This window comes from Bufo bufo, chromosome 1 (genome assembly GCF_905171765.1).
Source record: "Bufo bufo chromosome 1, aBufBuf1.1, whole genome shotgun sequence".
NCBI lineage: Eukaryota > Metazoa > Chordata > Amphibia > Anura > Bufonidae > Bufo > Bufo bufo.
This window is the reverse complement of record NC_053389.1, coordinates 154,578,547-154,603,323: the sequence shown is the minus strand read 5'-3', so window position 1 is coordinate 154,603,323 and position 24,777 is coordinate 154,578,547. Positions and strand designations below refer to the sequence as shown.

At 42.9% G+C, this 24,777-nt stretch overlaps 1 protein-coding gene and 1 long non-coding RNA gene across 2 annotated transcripts in view; one reads left to right on the top strand and one right to left on the bottom strand.

Moving 5' to 3' along the window:
- LOC120999974 (CXADR like membrane protein) overlaps positions 1-24,777 on the top strand; it is a 127,426-nt gene that overhangs the window by 57,600 nt on the left and 45,049 nt on the right. The gene's annotated exons all lie outside the window — the stretch shown is intronic.
- Positions 3,699-19,207, bottom strand: LOC120999985. The gene is made up of 3 exons (XR_005778713.1): positions 19,100-19,207; positions 8,848-8,850; positions 3,699-3,709 (listed from the first exon to the last, which is right to left on the bottom strand). It is a non-coding gene; the product is annotated as an uncharacterized LOC120999985 (long non-coding RNA).

Sequence of the window (24,777 nt, the reverse complement as noted above, 5' to 3'; positions counted from 1 at the left end):
CGCTGCCTGGCACTTCTTTATTTCTACAAATGAAATGCGTAAATGCTGTTTTATCTTAGCCAGGCTCCATTGAATTATGCAAGGGCTGTCCATATGTATTTGTTTGTTGCCGTAAGTTTCATTCTAGTTGGAAATTCGCCAATTAAAACTAATTTTTATGGAAAGCAGCTGTTTTTTTGGGTTTATGTTGTACAAGGGGTGGATGAAACCTCAGCTCAGTTGGAAGCAAAGCTCTTTTATAAGGTATATTGCATTGTAAGGCAGGCAACAAGCAGCGACATAAAAAATCTGGCATGTAATGCCATGTTAAGATGTTGTGGAATTGTCACGGATTTGTGGTAAGTATTCTGCACCACAAACCTGCTGCAATTTACAGTATAGAACATGTGGATGGGGGCAGGGGGGTTGCTAGGGTCTGAAGACATCCGGGGCACGAGCCCACGTGAAGTCACGCCCCCACCCCATGAAGCCACGTCCTCATAGCCACCAGGGGGGGGCTTCACTGTAGTTATTAACCCATTTCAGCAGTCCCCCCTTCAGTCTGGGCAACACCACAGATCATCCTAACCTATGGTCAGCCTAATTAAAAATTAAGCAAACCCCCCAACTATAAACTAATCACAGAGGTTGGAACCCATCAACCCCCCTTGCACTTGATCCGCTACTTGCAGGCTGCGCGGGCATGAGTTCAGAACTTCAGTCACTTCGGTCCACAATTCTGGGTCTCGCAGGATCACACGCCGCAGAACAGAATTGCGGACCGAAGTGACTGAAGTTCTGAACTCATGCCTGTGCAGCCTGCAAGTAGCGGAACAAGTACAAGGGGGATTGGGGGATGACTGTGGGATTGCCCAGACGGTTAGGAATAGCCTAATAAAAAATATCCCACCAGCATAAACATTTCGGGGCACTGGACAAAACATCTGGGGCTCCAGCCCTGAATGTTTTGACCTAACGACACCCCTGGATGGGGGTTTTCAAAACCTCATACACACACGGCGGAAAAATACTGTGTGGAAATCAGAGCATGCCACAGATTTTTAAATCGTCAGCAAGCTCATTTTTACGTAGAATTGTGAACCATTTTCACTGTGGCAAAATGCGTTTTTAACACTTGGACAATATCTTCCCTGGCAGGACTTCACTTTGAAGTTTGCAAGAAACATTTGTAATTATCTAAAAAACAAAACCAAAAACACTACCGCTACCAAACAATGATGACCTATCCTCTGGATTGAAGTGAATGGGGCTAAGCTGCGATACCAAGCACAGCCGCTATACAATGTATGGAGCCGTGCTTAGTATGCAGAGAGATGGCACACAGCTGATCGACAGGGGTCCCGCATGTTGGAACCCAATCCTGGAAAACTCCTTTAATGATATCTTGTATTGATACAGAGTTATAGCGTGTGTTAAAATCCAGAGCTGAATTCAAATTCTGCAGGTTGCAGAGCTGAAATCTCCCAGCATTCTCTGCTTGCTCAGTGTCCACACAGAACTTAGTGATCTGAAGTCTGAAGTATCATCTTGGTGAAAAATTGTGCCGCCTGCATTTAAAGAAGTTAAGTGTTCCCAACAGAATTGTGAATGCAGCTCTGGACTATAATATAGGATCTATACAAGATAAGTAACATATTTACATGTCTACATAACCTAGTAGCACAGTTTTTAAGGCTGAAAATAGACATAAATCCATCAAGTTCGGCTTGCAAAGTTGATCCGAAGGAAGGTAAACTCTCTTCCCCCTTTCATGGGGAAGAAATACATTTTCCTTATCTTATAGGAAACCATTTGTTTTTAACTGCAAATTTGGCAATCAGTATCAATCCCTGGATCAATGACCCTTCTCCAGTAGTCTAATAACCATAACTAGTAATATTATTCCAATAAGTGTATCCAAGCCCCTATTAAAGAGAACATGTCACCACGAAATGCAATGCAAGCAGTGTGTATAGAGCAGGAGGAGCTGAGCAGATATATAGTTTTGTGCGAGAAAATTCAGTAATGTGAATCTTCTCCCACAAATCCCCAGATCTGGATGATCTTGTGCAGAACAAACATTCTCGCTCATATGGAAATGAAGGATTGGGATATTCATAGATGCCTCTCCCCGATGCTTTTACTTCAATCTGCAAGAGACAAAAAATGGTGGTCAGAACTAGGAGTAGACTCTCTGGCTGTAGCATATCAGATACAAAAACTAGTAAAGTATTCCTCCACAATGTATTTATATTTTCTACACATTTCAGATCTTGGCTTCAAGTCTCACAGAAGTTGGTTTGTTTCAACTTTGTAATGACTTGACTCAGACCTTAAATTTGACCTAAGCAAATTTCAGAAAGTCCTCCATGAACAGCTATCATTATTCATACTGTGCAAGTGAAATGATTAAAATGACAAACTGAGCTACAATTTAACAGGGTTAAACTCCTTCATAAATGGAAATTGTGCTTTTCTAATTTATTTGTTCTTCAACTTTGGCAGAATTAGGAATTCAGTCACTATACTTTATTGAGGTTAGAAGTTGCCAAGCAACTGACTGTCAATCAATGATAAAGCGAATGAAGCCAAATCATATTTTGTGAGCACTTCAATCCACAGGGAGGTAATTGCTGTTGAACATAAAAATCCTCAACTAGGAGAACTTAAAGAACGCTGGTGTTCTGTCCTGATTTGACCCTGTAACAATATATTGAAGAAGTAAAGAAGCAAATTCATAGAGGAACCAAGAGGTTCTTGGTATTTAACTCTAGAAATAATTTAATGGTACTATATAACAATAAGATGGTAAGACAAGAAGTAGAGTTGATATAAAACGTGACAGATATACAAGTTGAAGTCATACGTTTACGTTTTGGGTACAAGCTTCTCACAATAAGCTGCTGGAATTTGGTCCATTACTTCTGACAGAACACTTTCCATTCTGCTCATACATTTTCTATGCAGAAACAATGAGGATAAAAAAAATGGAGATAAAAAAGCACCGCTGTTATAAAAACTGGTTTATTTGGGAAACCGTAAAACAATAAAAGCTAAGTGTTTGAGAAACAGCAGTACACTCTTGAAATGCGTTTCACTTTTTTATCTGTTTTCCATGTCCTCATGCACCTAGCTTTTATTGTTTTATGGTTTACCAAATAAAGAAGTTTTTATAGCAGTAGCACTCTTTTACCTACATTTTTATTTATTTATCCTCATCATTTCTGCATTTTCTGGTGGGATTTGATCGAATTCCAGAGAGTGGAGCTGCAGCTGTCACCAGTTTGAGTCTACCAACAAGCATTGTGTGGAGTTGTGTCCAGGGATGCACAACCTCTGTATTCGTTGTGTGGATACCATTACCTAGTCGGGTTTCACACAGGGTAACTCCCTCATTCCTTCTTTTATTATATAAAATTTCTATGGGATTGAGGTCAGGCTTTTGTGATGGCCACTTACTTTCACTTTGTTGTCCTTAAGCCATTTTGCTGCAACACTGGAAGTACACTTAGGGAAGACCCATTTTCGTCCAAGATTTAACTTTCTGGATGAACGTCTGGACTCTGGAGATGTTGCTTCAATATCTCCATATAACTTTCCTCCCTCATAATGCCATCTATTTTGTGAAGTGCACCAGTACTTTCTACAGCAAAGCACCCCTGCACCATGATGCTGCCATCCCTGTGCTTTACGGTTTTGCACTGGTGTTCTTTGGCTTGCAAACCTCCTGCTTTTTGCTCCATACATAACGATGGTCATTATGGCCAAACAGTCCCATTTTTATTTCATGAGGCCATTGGACACTTCTCTAAAACGTAAGATCTTTGTCCGAACTGTAATCAGTTTTTTTTAATGGCAGTTTTGGATCAGTGGCTTCTTCCTTGCTAAGCAGACTTTTAGGTTCTGTCAGGTTCTAACACGTTTTACTGTTACATAGATACTTTTGTACCTGTTGCCTCCCCCATCTTTTCAAGGTCATTTGCTGTTGTTCTTGGTTTGATTTGTATTTTTCACACTGAAGTATGTTCATCTCTAGGAGACCGAATTGTTCTCCTTCCTGAATGCGATGGCTTTGTGGTCCCAATGTTTAAACGTGTATATCATCATTTAAACAAATGAACATGGTGCCTTAAGATGTTTGGAAATTACTCCCAAGGATGTACCACACTTGTGGAGGTCCACAGTTCTTTTTCAGATGTCTAGGCTGATTTATTTTAGATTTTCCCTTGATGTCAAGCAAAGAGGCAAGTAGGCCTTGAAATACTGCCATGCCATAACAATATTTTCTGGAATTTTCCAAGCAATTTAAAGGCACAGCTAACTTATTCCACTGAGAATGTGATGGAAGAAATAAAAGCTGAATTAAATCATGGTCTCTAGTATTTTTCTGACATTTCACATTCTTGAAATATAGCAGAGATATAACTGACCTAAGAGAGGGAATAAGGGAATATGTAGCATATTTCAGGGGGTAATGTATAGAGATACAACTTTTTGCCATTTTAGGGGCAGTGTCTGCTCCAAAAAAATGTCCTAAAGCCATTTTTTGTGACACATTTGCAAAATGTCACCTGCCATTTGTTAAGTTTGTTGCACAAAATAACCATGGTTATGGTTAAAGTCTAATCTTAATTATTACAAAGCTTCAGTCAGTTTGTACTCCACAAGGAGACTGGAGTAGCATCTTTTTCTGTGACTTTTATTTTTTACAAAAATTTATAATGATAAATTTGGCTAAAAGTGTATCCCCACCCACAATACTTCTGTCCACCCCTTAAGTAAATGTAAACTGCCTGGTGCAAATCACACTAAAAATGGTGGAAACAAGTCATACATTTTTCACGTATCCTACTCCACTGACAAAACAGGCCAAAAGTTTTTTGGCGCAGTACATTTGATACTTCACCCCCTTAATGTTAGGAAATGTGAAAAATTGGGTTTTAACGAATGTGACTATATGAAAAACCTATGACTTTAGCTATATATACTGTATATGAGAAGCTGTCATACCAAATCACTAATTAAATGGTACAGTTCTGGGAATTTTGGAATCACAGTAAAGTCATCTGTCATAAATTGAACTATATGATAACGTCACATACTAGGAGAGGATAACCCAACTTTACTAAAGAAGTTTCTCACTTAGGAGCTGATCACAGGATTATGCAGCTGCCCATACAATTCCCCTACACCATTAAAACACTTAATGGGAAATATATTTTATGGTACCCCTTCAAAAACATTGTGCCTTAGCACAATTGTGTATTAGCTCTGGATAAGGGCCCATGCACGCGACCATGTTTTTTGTCCACATCCAATTTGCATTTTTTGAGCGTTGGATGTGGACCCATTCACTTGGGGCCACAAAGGTTGCGACAGCACACCCGTGTGCTGTCCATATCCGTAAGTCAGTTTCACAGCCCCACAAAAAAATAGAACATGTCCTATTCTTATCCGTTTTGCAGACAAGAATAAGAAATTTATGAAGGAGTAAAAAAAAAAAACCTGATCAATTAGATTATCTCATTATTTAACACCTATGATGAACACCATAAAACACCATAAAAAAAGGGGAAAAAAATACCCAATGCCAGAATTGTTGCTTTTTGGTGATCTTGCTATCCCCCCCAAAAAATACATAAAAAAATGATCAAAAAGGTCACATTTATCCCAAAATGGTATAAAAAACTACAGATTACCCTGAAAGTAGCACAGTTGGGTGTCAGAATATGGCAACATATGGTATCTGACTGGCAGAATAAAGTTAACATGTCATTTTTATGACGCAGTGAACTCTGTAAAAATGAAACCCTAAAACAATGGTGGAATTGTATTTTTTATACAACCCCAATAAATTTAAAAAGCTATACAGTACAGTTGGGGTATCCTAAAATCGTGCTATGAAAAAATTATAACTCGTCCCACATAAAACAAGCCCTCATATTAACAGATAAATAAAGTTACACCGTTTGATATACAGAGGTGAAAAATGTTTTAAAAAATTGCTGGTGCCTTAAAGGGGTTGTCCAAGATAAATAAAAATCTTGGACAAGCCCACCCCATTTGGCTAAAATTATGTGATATCCCTCTCTTTCTCTGGCATTTTATTTATAAGCTGCAGCAGTAATGTGCTGGTATATGGCATGTGACCACTGCAGACCATCGCAACTGTGGCATCACCAGTACTTCTCCTCATCCATTATATACAACTGTAATCAGGGCCGGTACAAGGCAGGGGCCGAAGGAGCGGGTGCCCTGGGCGCTACCATTTGCGGACAGGAGGGGGGCGCAGGTGAAGTGCCAGCAGTGTACAGCTTCACTGTACCACATTAGCCAAGCGCCACTTGCTGTGCTTGCTGTGCTGAGTGCGCTCCTGCACCCGCCTACACCGTCCACACCAGCCATGTCAGCGCTGCTCCTTCTCTCCCCCTATGAATTTTGTGCCGACTGCGCTCCTGGCTCGGGCTCCCTTTCCTCCTCTGCGTTTCCTCGCCCCCCCCCCCCCCCATGGAGGATTCATTTGGTTGATACCACCGGCGTGCGCCGTGTGACGTCACGCGGCTCACGCCGGAGGCGAGGTGTGAGGTGAGAGAGGGAGGACTCGCGCAGCCTACAGGGAGCTGTGTCGGCGCGTGAAGAACAAGCCACGAGGAGCCTGCCTTCACTAGCTGCTACTCACACACAGACTGTAAAAAGTAAGAAAATAATGTAATACAAATAACAAACTAATTTTTTTCTTAAAAACGGGGGGGGGGGGGGGGGGGGTGCGCAGTTTGCCATCTTCGCCCTGGGCACCAAATGGCCTTGTCCCAGCCCTGACTGTAATAAGAACAGGAACAGTCTACATGAGCCGCCACCTCTGCTTGGTCACATAATATAATATCAATCCTCCTATTCGCTAAAAGCATTTCATATAGTATGCCATGCATTACTACAGGGCTGTATGTGCAAGAATAGCACACCATATCTCACTATAGGGCACTATATATAATTCTGGTGTTCCTTGTCTCACTAGCGGACTACCGGTATATATACAATGACCGGACTTCATATATAATTATATAGCTGTGCATAAAATGATGGTGCTCCATATTTCACTATAGAGCTGCATATAAGAGTTATGGAGCTGTACCCTATTGTCTTAAAGGGGAAATCCATTTTTCATTGTCCAAATCTACCACCAATAAAGTTGGCTGACTGTTTGATGACACTGCAGACGTGTGCTGGCCATGCCTTATGTCAATTTAGACCCACCTACAATATGAGGCCACTTTTTCTAGGTCCACTTTAAAGGGAATCTGTCTGCTCCAAAACACCCCCCGATACTAGAGTAAGCGGTGTAGAATGTAAGTGATGCAGAATCTAGTTATGTAATTTTTATCTTCATACTCACTTGCAGTCCGACACTGCGCTCCGACAAACTAGAAGTAAAATGCATTGACAGGACTCCTGAGCTCATATACATAATAGAGAGGACTCAAAGAGGAGTCCTCTCTGTGCATTTTACTGCTGGTTTGTAGGAGGACAGCATCGGAATGCAAGTGAGTATGAAGATAAAAATTACATAACCGGACTCTGTGTCACTTACACTATTCACAGCTTACTCTAGTTTGGGGATGTTTCGGAGCTGACGTTCCCTCTAAGTTCCTAATACGCCCCTGTTTATACCCGTGGAATATTCAATGTGGTGTTTAGTATGCGTCTCAAAATTGTGACAGAAAAACTATTTCCGTACTCTTCCTAAAAATAACAACCGCCTCCCTGGAAGTAAAACAGTCTGTGTTGCAATTCCCTGGAGATTTAAACCAAATTCTTTACATTTGGCAGCAACTCCAGGTCGGATCCTCTAAGGAGGTGTAGGGGCTACTGGAGGGAGGTAAACAGTCCTGTCTAGTGGTGCTGGGGAAGAACCATGCTTGTATACACATATCAGGAAACTCCCCATCTCTTTGGATGTGTGCAGCGGACGGACGGGTTCATTTGAGTGATCACTGTTTTTATTAGAAAGCTAGTAATCTCTTGAGAGGCCAGCACACGAGCCAGGCAGCATGCACTAAGGACTGGTGTGGCTCATGGGAGCCGGTGACCTTTCATCCTTTGACCCCGAATTTCAAAGAACACTGATGAGAAGCAGCTGTCCTAGAAATGTAGATTTGTTTAAATCGCAGAAAGCCAGCATTCCTCAGGGAGAAAAACTAATTATCCACAGAAAACACTGTGCTATCTTCTCCGCTTAACAGATATTCTAATTAATATTCATTTAAAAAAAATCCAAAAACATTGTAGAAGCGGTCATTTACGACCAAGGACCTAGATTACTACTGTTCTGTCAGCATTGATGAATCCGTTCTAACAGACTAGACGAATGCCTGATTAGAAATCTACTAATACAGGCTTATCAAAGAGGTTGTCCAATGACAAACTCTTATCCACCATCCTCAGAACAGAAGATAAGTGTCTGATCGATGAGGTCCCAACTGCTGGGCGCCCCCCCCCCAATGGCCTGACGGAGATAGCAGAGTACAAGTGCTCACTTATCTCCAGCATCCGAAAAAGGTGGAGTGGCAGAGCCATATATTACCACTGCTTCACTCAGAGGAACACAAGGGCCCATGTTCTCATGATCGGCGGACCCCTAGCAGTTGGACCCCCACCGATTAGACACTTAAAGGGGTTTTCCAGATTTTTGAGTGCACACAGCTTGCTTGCTGAAACAGAATATTAATATTTACCTGCTCCACGCTATGCCACTATATGGTTTTACAGTGGATTGTGTTGGAGGTATACTATCAACATACAGCCAAAATGCCATGTGAGCAGCCTAATATAGCAGGACAGCTATTCAGGTTACCTATGCAAGTTTTCCACAAGCTCACATAATGTTCTATTTATTTTATTTATATAGCACTTACATATTCACAGTGCTGTACTGACATCACTCACATCAGTCTCTGTCACCATGGGGCTCACAATCTAAATTCCTTATTAAAGGGGTTATCTAAAGTCTCGAACAGCCCCCCCATGTTCCGGGCCAGTCACAGGTAATAAACTTACCCCGCTCGCTGCGCTGCTCCTGGTCCCTGCACCGCTGCTTCTCCCTGTACACGGATGAAAACCTCCGGTGTCGGGGGGAGCAGCCAATGGCAGGCGGCGATGGGGACGAGCCTCCCTAGCATCGCTGGGGAGAAGCAGCAGCGGCGCTGCCATGGACCAGGAGCGGCGTGGGGAGAGGGGTAAGTATATTACCTATGAGGGGTCCAGCACATGGGGGGGGCTGTTGGAGACATTGGATAACGCCTTTAATCTGTCAGTTTATCAGAGTGTGGGGGAAAGCCAGAGCATAAATATAAAGAAAACATGTTAACTCTGCGCAGATGTTATCCCTGGTTGGATCTGAACCCAGGACCCCAGCACTACAAGCCAACAGTGCTAACCACTAAGTCACCATGCTAACCCCAGTCTCACACATGTTACGGACTATTTGTCTCATATATTTATGTCGTTTCACCACTTTAACCCCTTCCTGACAGCCTATTTTTGCAAATCTGTCACTTTATGCAGTAAATATGGGCAGTGGCGTAGCGTGGGTAGCCAGCACCCAGGGCAGGGCAAGTATTGCGCCCCCCCCCCCCCCCCCACCTGTGACCACACCCCTTTTTACAAATAATGCAGTAGATGTCACCTGCAGTCCTATGTAACACCACACATAACACAGTGATAACTCTCTGAGTACAGATAATGTAGTAGATGGGTGTGAGCCCCCAGAATTCAGAACACACACAGGGTGACCTGAAGTCTGGGGCCAGGCTTCGGTAGTGTGGCCCAAATTCTATATCCACCTTCCCCAAACAGATATTTGGATGGACATAACATACATTGCTTTGAAATATACAGGAGAATACCGCACCATACCTGTTACATCCAGTGACCTCTCCTGTGATGTAGACTTTCCTCAGCGTCTTCATTCGGAGATAGGACCGTCATGATAACTTCTTTCAGCTGCGTCTCATCTCTGTAGAGTTTCACAGAATTTTTTGGGGATTTCTCACTTTACTATTATCCTCAGATAACAGACCTCCCCTCCCCCGTAGTGCCCATAACTATAATGCCCTCTGTATAATTATAATATACTATATACTGGCCCCTCTATATTATTATTATTTCCTCCTCTGCATTATTATTAATAATATTATAATGGCCCCCTCTGTAGTATTATAGTAATAATTATGCCCCCCCCCCCTTCAGCCCCTCCAGCATACAGTCCCATGTAAGGTACATCACTCTCCTGCCTTCAGCCCCTCCAGCATACAGTCTCATGTAAAATACATCACTCCCTGCCTTCAGCCCCTCCAACATACAGTCCTATGTAAATAATATCACACTCCCTCTCTTTGCCGTCTGCCTTCAGCCCCTCCAGCATACAGTCCCATGTAAGATACATCACATCCCTGCCTTCTAGCCCTTCTTGCACAGTCCCATGTAAAATGCATCACTCGTCCTGCCTTCAGCCCCTCCAGCATACAGTCCTATGTAAAATACATCACTCGTCCTGCCTTCAGCCCCTCCAGCATACAGTCCCATGTAAGATACAACCCTTTCCTGCCTTCAGCCCCTCCAGCATACAGTCCCATGTAAGATACAACCCCCCTGCTTTCAGCCCCTCCAGCATACAGTCCCATGTAAGACACATCACTTCCCTGCCTTAGCCCCTCCAGCATACAGTTCAATGTAAAATAATATCAACCCCCTGCCTTCAGCCTCTCCAGCATACAGTCCCATGTAAATAATATCACCCCCACTACCCTCTCTTCAGACCCCTCTAACATACAGTCTCCAGTACAAAGATGATTCCATTCCTTCTCCCTTCAGCCCCTGCAAAAAGCCCCCCAAGTAAAAATAACAGTCACTATTCTCCTCCACATATTTACCTGCAGACTGCTCCTGCTCTGTAGAATCTCCCGCACATCTTTGGGCCCCGCCCCCTGGATGACGAGACTCTGCCTCTTCACCTGACATCATACCTCCCAGGATCAACTACATTCTAGACACTACGCTCGCTCTACTGTCTCATAGGCTTCAGGCCACTAGCCTGAAGCCTATGAGGAAGAACGGAGGGGATGGGAGCCATAGGCTCCCATGACCCTCATTGAAGTGTTTGCTGCCTGGCGCCCCCTGCAATTTTGCGTCCGGGGCAACAGTCCCCTTGGCCCCCCCCCCCCCCCCTCACGCTATGCCCCTGAATATGGGTACACCGCAGGCCTCAGAAGGGAAGGAACGCCATATGGCTTTTGGAGGGCAGATTTTGCTGAAATGGGTTTCAGACGCTATGTTGCATTTAAAGACACCCTGATGTTCCCCTACAGTGGAAACCACCAAAAAGTGACCTAATTTTGGAAACTACACCCTTAAGGAATTTATTGAGGTTTGTAGTGAGTGCTTTGACCCCACATGCGTTTCATAGAATTTAGAAACACTTATTTAGCCCCTGATTTGTCACTTTCACAAGGGGTAACAGCAGATAAAGGACTCCACAATTTGTTACCTTTTTTCTCCTGAATACAGACAACACCCCATATGCGTTTGTAGCTTGCTGTTTGGGCACACTGCAGGATTTAGAAGAGAAAGAGTACCATGTGCATTTGAGGCTTAGTTTGGCGATTTATACAGCACTGTTCGACAACTGCAGAGGCTGTGAGGTGAAATAAAAAAAGAAACCCCTAAGAAGTGACCCCATTTTAAAAACCACACCCCACATAGAATTTACCAAGGGGTGTAGTGAGTATTTTGACCACGCAAGTGTTTTGTAAAAATTAATTCACAGCAGATGGCGCAATTTTTACACAGATATGTCATTTCAATGCCCGATATGTTGTACCCATTGTATACCAGTGTGAAAAGCAAGCCCTCTTCAAGCCCTGATTTTATAAATACCCTTTATGTGGCCATAATCTTTTGCCTGGATAGTGCTCAGGAGTAAAATAAAAACTATATGTGCATTTGGGGCCTTATGTGGTGATTTACGCATCTTGTTCTGACTACTGTAGAGGCTCTGGGGTGAAAAAATTAATGGAACCCCCAAGAATTGAGGTATTTTGCATAAATAAATGTGCAGCGGACTGAGAAAGGGGAAAATTGCAAGTTTTCCACAGAATTGGCATTTCAGTGCCCAATATGTTGTGCCCAGATGGTGACATCTGAGACTCACCACAATTGATGGGTAGGTTCTACTGGTTTCAGAAATGCCATAAATGTGGATATAAACAGCTGGTTGGGTACGCTACAGGGTTCAGTAAGGAAAGATCACCTTTTGGCTTTTGCAGTGCAGATTTTGATGGCTTGGTTTATGGCACCATGTTGCTTTTTAATAGCCTCTGGGGTACTGGTATAGCCATTTTATGAGAACCATATGTTTTTTATTTTTTTCTCGTTGGAGATGTGGAAGGACTTTTTTTTTGCGGGATGAATTGCCATTATCATTGGTTCTATTTTGGGGTATATATGACTGATTACTTCATTTTGCTTTTTGGGAAGCAGAATAAAGAAAAGGCCGCGATTCTGACATTGCTTTAGGTTTTGGTTTTGTGGTGTGCACCATGCGGCAAAAATTACATCTTTATTCTGCTGGTCAGTACGATTACAGAAATACCAGTTTTACATAGTTTTTTATGTTTTACAAATTTTACACAAAGCATTTTTGAAAATGCCAATTTCTGCGAGCCAGTATATTTTTTAATAAATGACCCCCATAGAGTATTTTAATAAATTGGTACTGTCAGTATTATACTGACACTTTGCCTAGGCCTCCGTAACTGGCAGGTTCCGAGGCCTTTACATTGTGGAGAACCAATGGATTGAGATAGAAAGCTCCCTCTCTCTGTAAACCCCTTAGATGTGTCAGCATTGACTGCGGCATCTAAGTAGGTAATCCACTGTTATCAGAATTTTCACAGATTCCGCCGGTTACAGCAGGGGCCCATCTGTCAGTAACAGCAGAGCCCCTGCCATTGATCAGGCAAGCATAGCTTATGTGTCTGCATGATCAGTACACCATAAATGTACGGCATGTGTCGGGAAGTCACATCCTGCAGTGCCGTACATGTACGGCGCATGTCCGGAAAAGGTTAAAGGGAAACTGTCAGCACTTTTGAGAATGCTAAATTGTTGACAGCTAAATTGTACAGGCAGAGGAGAGAAGTACAAACGTACCTTTTATGGAGCTTTTCTCATCAGGAGTAGTAAGAATATGAACATTTATGCTACCACACTCTTCTCTCTGAAGTGCCCAGGGCAAAGCTTCAATAAAGGAAGCGTTCTTTGCATTGAGCTGCTTCCCAGCCCTTCTCTGAGTGACAAATATAGCATCCAACCAGGAGAACATTACAGTTCTCAATCAGAGCAGAGGGAAGGGTCTGTGAAGCAACTCAATGCAGGGGCTCTAGGCATTTGCAGGAGCAGAATATGGCAGAATTAAATTCCATATTCTCACTACTCCTGATGAGAAAAGGTACTGCCTAGTGCTGTCAGCAGTTTAGAATGGCCAAAACTGCAGATAGACTCGCTTTAAAAGAACACAGATGGCTTCCATGTGCTATCCATTTTTGCTCCATTGAATGGACAAGTCTGTTCCACAAAAACACACCAGAATAGGACCTGCAGTGAGTTTTAGAAAGATCTGTAAAAATAAAAATGGATGTTTGAATAGTCCAATTAACTTGCACAGATCAGTGTTTAATCCGTTTAATCCGTTTAAACAATGGATAGCACACTAAAGCATAATACAGTTTTGTGAATAACCACTAGATAGTAGCTGTGCATCTTTCCAAATGTAGAGAACAGTGATGAGCGGCAGGGGCAAAATTCAAATTTGCGATATTTCGCAAATATTTGGGCGAATATTCGTCATATATTCGCGAATTCGAGAATTTGTGATCTCCAGTCATTATTTTCTGGATTGTGAAAATCGACAATCGGAAAATTAGCGATAAAATTTTGCGATTAGAATATTCGCGATCAACACTACTAGCGAACGCATCATAATAACACACAAGCAACTTTCCTCAGTCTCAAAAGAAAGAACAACACTCGAGCACTGGCTGAAAACCACCTAGGTAGGCGAGAAGGCACAGACGGCATTATGCCTTCCAGTGCCAAGCCAATAGTTTCAATTATTCCACCATCTGTTTGTAGGTCTTCCCTGAAATTACATGGGTTTTCTTCACACACATCATTAAACTGCCTCTACTGTGTCTACATAAAAAAATAGATCACCAATTAGGCTTCGCGCACATGACCATATTTTTTCAGCCATGAGCTACCCACGGATAGCACACTGACCCTCTCATTTTTATGAGTGCATGTGGCTGTTCTGCATATTATAGAACATGTTGCAGACAAGAGTAGTCCTTTCTATTGATGGGAGTGTTGAGCGAAGCGAGCTTCGGATGCTTCATCCAAAGTCGCTTTGTTCAAAAATTCTGAATAATACTGTACAGAGCCCATACATTCTAATACTGTATGGAGACGGATCTCCGCACAGTATTATTCCGAAGTTTTTAATGAAGCGACTTCAGATGAAGCATCCGAAGCTCGCTTCACGCAACACTAATTGATGGGAGTGAGAGAAATATGGAATGCACACTGAGTGTATCCGTATTTTGCAGACCCATCATTTGCAGACTTAAATAAGGACACAGCCGTGTGCATAAAGCCTCAACAACATAGCTGATCTATTATTTCTCCTTGGAAACTATTTTTTATGGGTATGTAAGTGGCAAACCCAGGTTCAATGTGCAATGAGGGATCATGTCCAAGTCTAGGGTATTGCTTGAAAAAGACCAAGGAAGGTCGAAACGTTGCATCACCCTGTTGTTTTTGGAATAAAACCACCATTGGATTTTCCATACTGGCGAGTGCTGCAGATTTATTTACATTGATTTGACGTCGGGACCATCTGCCAAAGATCCCCATCTGCTTGCACCACCACTACCTGTAAGGTATTTATTCATGGCTGTCCCTATTTTTTGGGTTCAGTATTGCTGCCAAACCTCTGCATATATCAAGTCTAGGGTGGCCACTTGGTTCACCTCACACTGTAGCCATGCCCATGCCCCCTGACTCAGTAAAACCACGCCCTGATGCAACTAAGCCATGCCCCTAATTCAGCTAAGCCACGGCCCCGCTGCCGTCGGGGCGGCGTGGGGGGGGGGGGGGGGGGGGGCTTGTGCTTCTCTCCCCATCATTCAACCCTAGAGTGACAGGTCTGCTGGCTCTACTGACTAGGGCTGAGAGAAGCCTGTCAGTCAGTCAGTTTGTGCTGGCAGCTCACGTTCAGACAGCACAGTGCTACTGTCTGAGCGTGAACTACTGAAAAGGAGGACATCCCTGCGTCCGTCCAGGCCCTGCGCTGGACAGAGAGTCAGAAAACCAGACTGTACGATGTCAGTCCAAGCCAGGTAGGTCTGCTGTAAAAAAGAACAACCTATAGATCAGACTTTCTCTTGTACAGATTACTTTCTATTATTCTATACATTCAGAGATTATACAAAAAAAAACTCTTTGTAAAACAGATTGGTATAACGCAACATGCCAATATATTGATGACATGAAAAAGTGATACAAAATAAACTAGATAAGCTGCCACTCAGCAATATATTTTATGGCCACTCACTGTGCGCTGCTGTATTAAGGAGAAATAATTTCCCATTTTCAGAAGACACACTCCTCACAATATGCTGAGCTGGAGCTCTGCCAGTCACTGGCGGTGGATGCTCACAAACCTTCCATTTGTACAGGCTGGAAATAGAGCATTACAGTAACCTGCAATTTATGGAGGTGCAATAACGGCTGAGCGCCACCTGGGAGCCCAAGCTTTAAGACAGTGGGATGTGAAATGCGGAGCAGAGATTTATACAGTTCAGTCGCTGTGAACCCAATACGTCTCGTTCCTGTTATTTATTCATACTATTTCTTTCATTCATATCTGGTGGAGACTACATTGGAATTTACTGATGTGGTGTTAGGAAAACTGATGTGAAATATTCATACACAAAAGAGAGGTCCTTATCAGTAAGTAACCGCAGACTTAACATCTAAAGAGACTCAGCTGGATATAAAAGTATTTGTAATTTTTGAAAGTAATACTGAACTCCAGTATTTGGCAGTGCCAGTTCTTCAGAAATCTTATCTTCAGTTTAGCTTATTATCTGTTTTTAGAGTGCAGTATGGTATTTTATTAAAGGCTAAGCAAGTTAAAAGTGCAGTTAGTGTATGATTTTTTTAATTTTTTTTACAGAAGCCCCACTCTTACCTTTTGACCACACACGGCCCCTTTTTAGGCTAGGTTCACATGTAAAAACTTTTTAAACCTCACAGAATGTATATAAGTAAGGTAAATGTAAATTCCTGCAATATAAACAACTGGATCACAGTAGGCACAAATAAAATGTAACTTTTAATATTAATATTAATAATTCCAACCACTTCAAAGTGTATAAAAAAAGAAGATATGAAAAAAAAATATATATATATTATGACATCATATTCTCTTTATAACCATTAGCACCTTGCTCAAAACAGAGGGGAGAAGCTGACAGTGGGGGTACGCGGGGACTACGCTATCCCTACGAGGACCCTTAGTAGTACCTCAACCCACAGGTGGGTGGCCTGTGGTCTCATACCTGCCCTGACTCACCCTCATATTACCCTAAACATCCCAACACGTTTTCCCTAGTACAGGTTCATTAGGGGAGAGATAATGGGTAAAATAAGGAAAACGATACACTGATTATAATAAACCCTAGATATAAAAGATGAAAGCCAATATATACTACAAAAATGATGATATAATACTCTGTGCACCAACTAATGAACGGAAGAGAATATTAATGAACCGGATAGTCAGTAGAGATGATTTCATATGCCATTAGTCACAACAGCCATATCCTTTAAAAGTGGCCTTAATTCAACAGCCAAATCGTTAAACAATAACCCAGTCCTTGCTTAAGTGTAGATATAATTTGTATGGTATATCAAGATATTTCTGACATATGGTGATATACTTTGATGGTGTAAGATGCTGATTTAAGCAAATATCAATCAATATACACACATATAGGGTTACCAATGCACAGGATCACCAAGACTAATAGCTCAAAGGTGGTCCATCGATAGTGTGCAATGATCCCCTTAGATAAAGATGTCACAATGGCATTTTAAACACAGAATTTGATTGTGGTCAAAAGACCTCTTACATATCCATTTGCTACATCGGTGGCAAGGCGGGCTGGTACAAGAGTGGATGTCCTAATAGATGCGTTGTGGATGCCGAAGAACAAATAAAGAGGGCTAAGTTTTTCCGCATCCACAACGCATCTATTAGGACATCCACTCTTGTACTAGCCTGCCTTGCCACCGATGTAGCAAATGGATATGTCTACACTTAAGCAAGGACTGGGTTATTGTTGAACGATTTGGCTGTTGAATTAAGGCCACTTTTGAAGGATATGGCTGTTGTGACTAATGGCGGATGAAATCATCTCTACTGACTATCCGGTTCATTAATATTCGCTTCCGTTCATTAGTTGGTGCACAGAGTATTATATCATCGTTTTTGTAGTATATATTGGCTTTCATCTTTTATATCTAGGGTTTATTATAATCAGTGTATCGTTTTCCTTATTTTACCCATTATCTCTCCCCTAATGAACCTGTACTAGGGAAAACGTGTTGGGATGTTTTGGGTAATATGAGGGTGAGTCAGGGCAGGTATGAGACCACAGGCCACCCACCATCAGGGTGTTCCTGTGGGTTGAGGTACTACTAAGGGTTCTCGTAGGGATAGCGTAGTCCCCACGTACCCCCACTGTCAGCTTCTCCCCTCTGTTTTGAGCAAGGTGCTAATGGTTATAAAGAGAATATGATGTCATAAAAAATATATATATATTTTTTTCATATCTTCTTTTTTTTATACACTTTGAAGTGGTTGGAATTATTAATATTAATAGTTACGTTTTATTCGTGCCTACTGTGATCCAATAGGTTAACATGTAAATTGTGAATTACAGCATAGCTAGACCCTGCCACGCATCCCTGAATCCCCATTGACTATAAGTGATCCGATAAGGATCCGGACGCTTTCCAGCATAAATGCCAGCTTTCGGCCAGACAAAAAATTACCACATACAGTACTTTTTGTCTGTAAAAAGCCATCATTTATGCTGGATGCCTATTGGATCCCATTACAGTCAATGGGGCTTTAGGGGTGTGAGACAGTGTCCAGCTAGCTGTGCTGGGGAGCTCCAGCAGTCTATTCCTCTGCCGGAGTTCACAAGGCATGTGTGAACTCAGCCATAGCCACAAGAGCCCCAATACTAAAAAAGAAAAACTGACTCCATGCTCCTCTGCTACTCCTCTACTACAAATAAATCTATCAGGGCACAGCTTTCTACTGTACATTTCCCTTGTCTTAGTGTTCACATAGCAACCTTTGATGGCATCCTCTCTCCTTTTTTGCCAAAAAATATACTGATGTCACCTTGACCAATGAGCATATGAAGACATGTGTGACCAAATAAAATGACCTTCTGTAATTCTAGAAAATAAATGAAAGTAGATGGAATAATAAAACATTTCAGAAAGAATAAAAAATCCTCTGTGGAAAATGAACGGATGCGAATAATTAGATTGTTTCCATCTAATCCTGTCTTATTCTGCAGCTGGGACAGATCTATTAGCCCACATAGGTAAACAAGAAGAAAACAGCTCACTGCCACCCGCCTGGAAGGATGTGGTTTTCCATTTATAAACTTGGCAGCGAGATTTTACACAAGTGATCGAGCTGACGAAAGAACAGCAACAACAATGCTGGCATATTGTAGGAATAGCGAATATATTAACTGTTTCTCTACTATAGAGCACAGTGCTGTGTATGAATAGAGTCCTGTGAAAAAGCTTTAGGCAGGTATAGACAAAATGCTGCCAAGTAAGAATGCTTTTAAAAAAAAAATAGAAGTTTTAATAGTTTATTCTTATCCTTTAACAAAATGCAAAGTCAATGAAGAGAAATCTAAATCCAATCAGTTTTTGATGGAACTCGGCATGGAGGCTGTTCCAAATTTTGGACAACTAACCATAGATCTTCTGTGGAGGTAGGCTTGCTCATATCCTTCTGTCTCTTCATGTAATCCCAGACAGACTCGATGATGTTGAGATCAGGGCTCTATGGGGGCCATATCATAAATTCCAGGACTCTTTGTTCTTCACGCTGGAGATAGTTCTTAAGGACATTGGCTATATGTTTGGGATGTTGCTGAATACATTTAGAGCCAGTCAGATGCCTCTTTGATGGATAAGTATCTGCCTGCATTTCTCAGCAATGAGGATGTCATTACCCTGACCCAATCCACAACTCCATTTGCTTAAAACTTAGTGCTGCAGATGAAAGACACAGCATATTTACTTTTCTTTAAAATCCAAACATGCCCAGTAATGGCATCACCTTAGAACTGGAAAAACCCAGCAGGACCCAGGAACTCCCATATACTGTTCAGAGGAGTCTAGCCAAAAGTAGTCTTCATGAAAGAATTGCAGCCAAAAAGCCATACCTTCAAAGTGGAAACAAGGCCATGGGACCCAAAAATGCATGAAAACATAGGAATTAAAGTGCAGAAAAATGGCAACAGGTGCCCTGGACTTATGAGTAAAAAATTCTAATATTTGACTGTAACAGAAGGTAGTTCACTAAAGGGCTGCAGGCAACAGTCAAGCATGGTGGAGGTTCCTTGCAAGCCTGGGGAGGCATTTCAGCAAACAGAGTTGGGGATTTTGTCAGGACTAACGGGGTCCTCAATGCTTAGAGAGAAAGGCCATTAAGAACTATCTTCAGAGTAAAGAAGAAGAAGAAGTCCTGGAGGTGATGATATGTCCACCATAGAGCCCTCTTCTTAAAATAATCAAGTCTGTCTCGGATTATGAAGAGATAGAAGGATTTGAGCAAGGCTACATCCATGGAAGATCTGTGGTTAATTCTCCAAGATGTTTAGAACAACCTCTCTTTAATATAAATGGTGCACCTCAATTTTCCAATACCAGCAGACATAAAAGTGTTTATACGTCTATACTAGGGATAAGTGGATCGACTTCGGATAAAACATCCGAAGTCGATTTGCATAAAACTTTGTTTCAATGCTGTACAGAGCGAGCGCTCCAGACAGTATTAGAATGTATTGGCTCCGATGAGCTGAAGTTCGCATAATAACTTCAGAAATTGATTTATACTGTAAAAAAACATTTCCCGAACTCGGGTTCGGTTCCAAGGTACCACATGTATATGTGAATGGAAAATAAAGTTATGGCTCTGGGAAGACAGGGAGTAAAAAACAAAGACAGAAAATTTCCTATAAGGGTTAAACAAAGAGACAAATGAAAAATGTGTTGTTGTTCTTCTTCATGGAGCACCTCAACATGTATAGGTGAAAAACCTGGGTGGAACATGCACACCAGCGCAGGGGAGCACCCAGGAATTTTGTCTAGGGGGGGTCTGAAAGGCAAAAAAATGTGGCACGTGTAGTACGCTGTGCCAATTCTTTTGCCTGCCCATTTTTCAAAGCCCCCTTTATATAAAAAAATGCAGGGGGGGAGGGGGGTGTAGTGTGTTGCGCTGATTCTTTTACTTGGCGATTCTAAAAGCTCTACAGGAATAGAACAATGCGGCACGCGCAGCGCGCCACCTTTTTTTTAGCCCCACCCATTATTAAAAGCCCCTCCTACATATAATAGGCCACTCCCAACAAACACTGTACAGCTGGAATTCTATTGTTGAGGCCTGTCTCTACACATCATACGAAGAGGGGAGGGTCTGTCCTGGCTGCACTGCCTGCTTATACAACAAGCTACAGCCAGGAAGCTCCTCCCTCCCCAGATCCTGCTTAAGGCCTGTGGTTCCCCCCCACCATCTGCCACCCGCCCGTGGCCTGTTCCCCCTTTGGCCATCCTCACCCAGCTCTGAATCCTCCTTCTGCAAATGGCAGGTGAGGAGCCGGAGCATCTCCTCTCCTACATAGCGCCCCATACCTCTTACATCCAGTGATGTCACCTTTGTTGTAGACGTTCTCTTTCTTTATCTTCTCCATTCAGACCAGACCGCCATGATGATTTTTCAGCCATCTCCCATCTCTGCAGAGATTAACAAACAGACATTAGTTTCCCAAATTTCCATCATCTTCACATCTTCTGAACACCCTTTCCTGCCACCCCCAATACTATACTGCAGAGAAAGTCCCCCTGAAAATACTACTACCACACAGATAGTGCCCCCTTCAATAATTATTGGCACACAGTGCTCTAAAAAATAACTGCCCAGACACTAATAGTATAAAGATAATGTCCCCCAAAAATTATTGTGTTAAGCTGATACTGTGGCAGGGTGCCCCCCAAAGTAACAGTGCTCCCCAAAATCCCACTAATAGAAATAATTCTCTGCCAGAGCACACTTAGTAGTAATAATGCCCCTATAGTGCCCATACTAGTAATCATGTTCCTCATAGCCCCCCAGTAGTAGTAAAGCTCTGCATAATACCTCCTAGTACTAATAATTCGCCCTACAATATGACAGTACATGAAATACCCCCGCTTAGTGCCCGCTGTTGAGCTAATGTCCCCATAATGTATGCCAGTATAAAATACCCCTATATAGTGCCCCAGTAAAATGCCCTAATAGTGCTCCTGTCCCCCTTCCCCATAGTGTCCCCCATAATATACCAGTAAAAAATGCCCCAAGTGCCACCATATGCCCCAATAGTGCTCCACTCACCCATAGCGCCCCCAAATAATGCCCATAGTGCCGCTCTCCCTTATAGTGCCTCCCATAATGTGCCAGTAAAAAATACCCCCTTAGTGCCACCAGATGCCATAATGCCCCCATAATGTGCCAATAAGAATAAAGGCCCCTTTAGAGCCCCCACTTCCCCATAGTGCCCTCAAATAATGCCCCTATAGTGCCACCAGATGCCCCATAGTGCCATTCTCCCCTATAGTGCCCCCCATAACGTGTCAATAAAAAAAAGCCCCTTTAGACCTCCCAGATGCCCCCATAGTGCTCCTCTCCCCCATAGTGCCCCCCCCCCATAAATGTGCCAGTAAAAAATGCCCCTTCGAAGTGCCACCATATGCCCCAATAGTGCTCCATTCCCCCATAGTGCCGCTCTCCCCTATAGTGCCTCCCATAATGTGCCAGTAAAAAATGCCCCCTCAGTGCCACCAGATGCCATAATGCCCCCCATAATGTGCCAATAAGAAAAAAAGGCCCCTTTAGAACCCCCACTTCCCCATAGTGCCCCCAAATAATGCCCCTACAGTGCCACCAGATGCCCCATTGTGCCGTTCTCCCCTATAGTGCCCCCCATAATGTGTCCAACAAAAAGCCCCTTTAGAGCCCCCAGATGCCCCCATAGTGCTCCTCTCCCCCATGGTGCCCTCCCCCCCCCATAATGTGCCAGTAAGAAGTGCCACTCCCAAAAAAATTGGGCTGTAAGAATTCTCAGATGCCCCCATAGTGCCAGCTCCCCCCCCTCCATAAAAAAAAAGAATGAAAGAAAGAAAACACTGATACTTACCTCCATCAGCAGCGATGTGAAGCAGGCCTCTTCCGGTCTGTGTCCCTGCTGTGTGCTGCCCGGCTCAGGCGGCGCGATGATGACGTCATCGCGCCGCCTGAGCCGGCCTCTGATAGGCTGCAGGCATTAGTGCCTGCGGCCTATCAGAAGAACAGGGGAGGGACACACCTCTCCCTCCCCTGCCGCAGCACAGGATGGATATGGAGATGAGCGCTTCCACAATGGAAGCGCTCATCTCCTACTGCCCCCCCGACCCCCCCACCGCTGCCGCAATTACATCCAGGGCCGCGCCGCCTGTGGTGATCGGCGGTGCGGCCCTGAAGGATAAAAAAATATATATATTGGCTGGTTGTTCTAGGGGGGGTCCAGACCCGCTGGACCCCCCCTGTAGGTGCGCCACTGCACCAGCTACTACCTTACCAGGTCCTGTCTTACAATCAGGGGTGCACCACCAATGAGGCCAGGTGAGGCGATCGCCTCAGGCAGCACCAGGTAGGGGCAAGAGAGGGGCAGCAGAAGGGCAATGAGCGCTTTCATTGTGGCAAAGGGGTTAGGGTAAGAAATAGACATTGGGGGGGCACCATTTCAGTTTACGCCTCAGGCAGCAGAAAGGCTAGGTGCACCCCTGCTTACAATATACAGTATATTCACTTAATATTGGGATATCTTTAGGCCTCGTCCACATTTCTGTTTTTCACTGATGTGTGCTGTCCTCATTTTCTGCGAACAGCACACTTACCCATTGATTTAAATGTGTCTGTTCACATTTCAGTATTTTTTTACTGACTGTGGGTCGGTAAAAAATCACGGGGACATGCACTACTTTGATCCATGATGCAGACCAAACACCCCCATTGAAGTCTATAGGTCAGTGAAAATCACTGACACACATACGTGTTCTGTCCGTGTTGCTTCCGTTTTTCACTGAAGACTAATAGGAGATCCTTTGGAAATTAATTTTCAGCTGAGCAACATCAGTGAATTACGGATGACACTTGGATGGTAAAAACGGACACACAGACCAACCACGGATGCTTCACGGACAACTTAACGGATGAAACACGTACGCTTTTTTTCACGGACATGACACTGACACGGAAATGTGAAGGAGGCCTTAGCTGAATAAAATAGCACAATATACTACTGAAGTTCTGTCAAATTAAAAACTAAAATCCATGTCAAATGAACGAAAAGGAGGGAAGAAATGCAAATGAGCTCTTAACAAGCTCTGCCTCTCATGCCACCAGATGTAAGGCAGCTATCCTATAAGTCAATATTCAGCTCTTAAAATAAGCCTTGAGACATGACTTGGATATTAAATAAGCCCGCACCTCATCTGCAGGCAGCTGTTTCGGGGTGATTGCCCCTCATCAGTGCAGAGCAGAGAGTACTGGCTTAACTGGGTAGGAGGCCTGTGTTGAAATGAACGAAATACATGTCTTTACCACATCAGAAGACTACTCAGGACCTGTAATATGCATATTATGCTGCGTTACACATACAGGAAGGAAGTGGTACTGAATAGGATGTGAGTAACTGGAAAAACAGTTATGACAGAACTCATATAAAGTCATATTTTTCCTTTTGCCACCTAAATCAGTAGATGTGAATATACAGAGAATAACAGAGGTTTCTCAACTATAAGGGCTCATGCACACGACCGTGTTCCTATCTGACCGTGGGTCTATTGTACTGTTCTCACATCATCATGTGTACAATTATCTGTACATTTTGCTAGCTGCCATCAATAGCCCTAGCCTTGAGCTATCATCCTTCTGCTACCTATCTTTTGACATAAAAATCATAACCTTATTTCTCACCTTTCATTATTCTGCCACAGTCAAATCCTTTGTTTCCATGTAGTGTGTGAAATGTTTATTACGTTCATGACATTTACAGCTTGTAATCATTATTTTCTTCTCGAAAACCAATAGCGGCAACTGAAGCAAATTAAAATTTACCTGATAAATGCACAGAAGTGTTACGTGATTGTAACATTTGTCCAAAAATCTATATTAACACTAGGGCACTGTGTTGGAGGAGGTAGAGAACTAGGACATTCCTAGCTTAGGCTGAAGCTGTGCAAGAGTTCATGAGAATATGAAATGCACTCCATTGCAGATATCCACAATAAGCTGTATTGCAACAACTGCATCTTGCAGGTTCATTTTCTGTCTCTAAGGCCTCA